General features: G+C 37.1%; 1 pseudogene; it reads right to left on the bottom strand.

The window, feature by feature from the left end:
- Positions 1–368: 368 nt before the first annotated feature.
- Positions 369–3,458, bottom strand: LOC141981841 (ubiquinol-cytochrome c reductase complex assembly factor 5 pseudogene; annotated as a pseudogene).
- Positions 3,459–5,239: the final 1,781 nt, after the last annotated feature.

Raw genomic sequence — 5,239 nt, 5'->3', positions numbered from 1 at the left:
TTTCCATTTAGTTTATGCTCAATCTTACTCTTAACACAGGCAAAATCCGTTTAGTTTATTTAACAGAGCTCTGCAAAAATGACATTAAATAGGTCATAAATGGTCTAGGTACAAAGGACTCTTCAACATTGTAATCAGCACAATTACCTCATAGGATTCTGAAGTGGCTGGAGGAAGAATACACACTAAACATATCTTGGAAAATTATGTTTAATAAACCACACAAAATATCAGGTGTGTTACAGTCTAACCTGCAGAGATGAAGTCTTGTGAATGCATTTAACATGATAGAGAAAATTCTCTGAACTGTGATTTACACACGATTTAAGTGTTCAGGGTATTCCTATTGTAACAGTTGAGTGCAAAATTCATCTTTCTTCCTTCCTTTGCTCATACTGTCTCTGAGACTGTTTCCTGTGGTAAACATCATAAAAGGTCTCCTTGCCAATCCAGACATTTATCATAAACTACTCCATGGTTCCTTATGAGGAGGAAGAAGAAAGGAAGGGATCTGTACTTGCCAAAATACTGGTTTTCTGGCACCATCTGCAAGAGGCACTGTAATTTCTGCTCACCAGCATTTTAGCAATGACAATAGGGTCTCCATGGATGGTTTTTAAAAAAAACCCATAACAACTTGGTCATGAAAGGGAAAGTTGCCACAAGAAAATTGTATGGTCTCATCTTTACTTTTTGGGACAAACACTTGCAATGGGTGGTGAAGCTGAAATATGGATCTAATAATTTCTTTCTTATTTAGCTGATTGATCCATAAACACCCTCCTACATTTCAGGACTGAAGAATAGCACACAGCAGAGTTGCCATTTTTCTTTTTCCATAGGAAGTGACAAAACAAAGGGCCAGATTTGGAGCTTGTATAGATCAGCATATTTTCATTGTCTTTAACATAGCTGTGATCATTGTTCGGCTATAAACCGTATCCAGAGTCTTCTGTTCTTCAGGTAATCAGGCCACAACTTTATTATTAAATGTCTGGGACTACTTGGCAGATAAAAGTGTACAGTGCAGGTAACTCCAAGTCATTTCAATATCTATTTGGGAGCTTCTGCCAGTCCCCCACCCCTTTTTCCATCCTGGTCCCCAGCCATCTCATTGTTCAGACCTTACTATCCTCCCCCCAATGAGAGTTAAGGTGGGCTATAAAGGAGGTGGGGGTGATGGATCCCTGCCCTGCCAGTCATAGGCACCCTGAACCTCCCCCACCCCTGCTCCTTTAACAAACACCTCCTTCCAAGCCATTTTTCCGTTCACTGTATCCCTTCCCTATGGAGTACCTGCACTAAACATCTGCCCCACACTTACATAATGAGTTGCAACATCATAGCCTAACTCCCTTCCCTACTCACCGTAACAAAGTCCCTCCACCTCTACCCAGAACACAATGTGGGGTAGATGAAAAAACCCCCACTCCATCTAGGCCAATCTGACCCACTCTGAGTTTGCAGCAGCAGCTGTGGTGCCTCTCTCTTCCCCACCTTAAAGCAACATACCCCCTCCTCCAACAAGCCAAACAAGCTCCCCCCACCCCGCACTTATATAATAAATGTAAATATATCTTGTAGGATTATAGAAGTATAGGATTGACAGGTATTTAGGTGTGATGAGTATGTATTAGGAATGTAAGTAATGTAAGGCAGTAATGCATGGGCTTCAGGCTAAGGTCTGTAGGATTTCAGTTTACCAACACTAGGCCGCAGGCTTAAGGAGACTTGACGCAAGTGGGTGGTCAAAAACTGATCCTTTGCCAATAAGACCACATGATTACTGTAAAAAAATGTGCCGGTAGGTGATGTTATGGAAAAATAGATCACAAGACACCTGATTGAAACACCACGGAAAGTTCTGTTCTGACCCTCAGGTTACCCTGGAAACAGGTTGATGTAAAAGTTAATCAAATGCTAATAAGGAAAACAGGAACTAACAGAACAACCTATGGAAAGTGGGGCACCCCACAATTTATAGGGTGTGGAAGTACAGATAAGGAAAAAGAGGTTGGAACACTCATGCATATGGAGAAGGTATATGTGTGGTCAGAAGAACAGTATAAAAGAGGTTCCCTAGTTGGGTAAAAGTGGGAAGACCCCAGTAGGAACCACCCCTTTCTTGATGACCACGCGTTGAGAGATCCACCATACACTATAATATATTTGGGGATGTGAATATGACTACGGCATTGACTATTGCTTGGGCTCTCTCAGGTTGTGCAGATGTGTATGTGAGTGTAATGTATAATTATACGTTATAATACAAACAAGACTGTTTACTTGCAACTGTGTTTGTGGTCACTGTATTCATTCTTCATGTGCTCCTTAGAGTCTCTCACTCTAAGAGAATCGTAAAGGATAGCTTTCACTCTATTAATCTGAAACCCTGTGGTGGTGTGGAAGCTAAACTCACAGTGAAGTAACAAAGAACTATCAACCAATGTAATTTAAAATAAAGGCTACAATTTACAAGCTGGCTATTAGAAGTTAGAAAAAGGAAAAATTTTATGGGTGTATGAAGTCAATTAGAAAATAAATTGTCATTTGGAGCAGATAAGTAAAAATGTGATCTGGCAGCTGCAGTCCACTGCCACTATTGAACATAATTATCATAGTTAAAGGTCTAATAGGAAAGGAAACAGAATACAGTACTTACTTTTGAGGTTCATAGGGCACTGGAGATGGATATACAGTGTGTGGGGGGGGGCGGAAATCTAGTATTATGTAAAATGATATATTCTCTGATGTTTGCTCCTTAATTGGGGTTTAATTGATTTGAGAGAAAGCACTGGAAAATCAATGAGCATGTTTCTCCTCTTGCTTACTACTGGTTTTAGACAGCTGTAACTGTAATCAGCTCTAAGAAATCATCTTCTGATGAGACTATTTAGGGGTAGATCATGGAATTTTAGAGTTAATTTATGGCCCTGGCTCTACCTTTGTGAATGCAGAATAACTCCAATGGCTTCAGTGTCACTGAAAGCAGAATTTGACCCATTGTTCTTTCTGGATTTGAGACCTAGAATAAAATTAATAAAGACTTTAAAAAAAATCCCAAGGCTTAATATAGCTGTTTGTTGAAAGGAAAGGCATTCATGCCACTGGAACTTTGGAGACAAGAAAGAATAATGAAGCTTTTGTTCTGCTGACCTTTCCCATTACTGCTAATTATTAAACACATTTTTGTGTTCCATTTCTTCTGCAGATAAATTAACCTTCTGCCTGATCCCACAGTGATAACACATACAGACATACAACTTCATTGTTGGATCAAGTACAGAGGGGAAAAGTAGTCTGCTAGAAAGTAATCTTCTATTTCATAGAAACATTCACAGTTAGAAAAAAATACAAATATATTTATGAAAAAAGCAAAAGATAAATGGCTGTAAGTATAACATAAGAACACTTCTCCTCACCCACCCCACATAAACACACACTGCACGAAAATACATCTTGAAAGTCAGGCATACATCTGGCATCTCAAGCACATTGCTGATGCTCTATATTATTTCCAATAACCCAGTTCAAATTATTGGCAAGAAAAATTAAAATGATGATAAAATAAAAAGTTACTGGATAGCAATTGTTGGCAAGATATAGTCAAGAAGGTGAAGTATGGTCTCTATTCCATCTTTTCTGTCAAATGTCTTGAGTATCATTCTTCATGGGTTCAAATTGATATGGCACAGTATTACCTGATGTAATACAATCTTTTATAAACAAGTAAGCAACAGAAATCCATCACAATGAAAAATTTAATGGTATGTCTTGGTTACAATACAAATCTGCAGTTTTTTAATAATAGTCTTGTAGATAGCCAGCAATCTGGTCTTGCAAACTAAGGATGAAATCCTGACTCCATTGAAATCAAATGGGAGTTTTGCTATTGGGGCCAGGATTTCACTGTAAATCACTTATAGCTCCAATTTAGTTCTATCATATTGTTAGCATCTTTACGTGTTTATAAGCCAGATTGGGTAGTGGCAAATATATCTAAGATGCATTTTTATGGTCTACTGCAAAAGTGAATTTGAAGGAAATTAAAAAAAAATAAATAGCTCCCACACTTAAATAAAAGAAATCAGGATGCTTTTGAACATTAAGATTATACAAAAAAGTAGTTGTAGGACCTGACCAAATAATTTTGCAAGGAACTACAATGTATTAATGATAGGATTATTCTAGCAAACATTGTGATATTGAGCATGTCGTGCCCATCTGATCAATCGTTTTCAGCTACTTAATTATCTGGTAACTGCCCGTTATAACTCAAACATACATACATGTCTTACCTTATCATATACCTAGGAGCAGTCAGTAAAATTGCTTTGACAAAATAAAATGTAGTGGATATGATCTGAAAAAGTAGTCACAATACTTTCTACAGCACAGACTGCTTAAGCATTTTATTAAGATAATTATTTCATTTTTTCAAATGCTTCTATTTAATATTGCAAAAGTGATGTCAAGAAGTAGTTAGATGCAACATTAAGCAGAGCACTCATAAGAGTATATTGTCCAGGTCCATTTCCAAATGCCCTTATCTAGTGCACAAAGATAATTTAAAAGCACAGCCAAAAATGGAAAAGCCAGGCAAGTATAAAAATCAGGGCTGCCTACACTGGCAAATGTTGTAGTGTCCAGTTCAGATGAAAATGGAATACAATCAACTGTCCTTGGTAAATATACATTATGAATACAGTTTGTTTCTCAATAATGCAAAGGAGTTTTTTGCAAATGCATTATTGTGCATCTCTGTAAACCAATTTAAACAAGTCAATAAAATTACAATGCAGAAGAAAGGGAAAGGAAGAAGTTGTTGTTGTTGTAGGGAGAGGGGAATGTGATTTTTTTTTTCAGATGGAATAAAAGTTGAACACTAGAGATGAGTCAAAAATATGATACCAAAAATCCCCAAATGTGAGGATATTTTAAAATTCCATGCCAGATCTAGATCTACATTTCACAAATGGCTCTTGTTTTCATAAGAAACTGATCCCAACACCCCAAAACAGCTATCCCTAAATATTATAAAATAAAACAAACTACTTGAATTCAGAATCCATTGGTTTTCATGAATTCTAGCACTTTATTCAGTCCTAATAGATATATACATTTCACTTTCAGATAAAATAAAGGTAAGTAAAACCAGCATTTTACATTTCAAGGAAAGTCACATGTTTGACAAGATTGGTTTACTTGGAAGATTTGTATCTCAGAAAGGAAAAGATGC

Source organism: Natator depressus, chromosome 2 (genome assembly GCF_965152275.1).
Source record: "Natator depressus isolate rNatDep1 chromosome 2, rNatDep2.hap1, whole genome shotgun sequence".
Classification (NCBI taxonomy): Eukaryota; Metazoa; Chordata; order Testudines; family Cheloniidae; genus Natator; species Natator depressus.
Note: the sequence above shows the minus strand (reverse complement) of the source record. Positions and strands in the feature narration are given on the sequence as shown.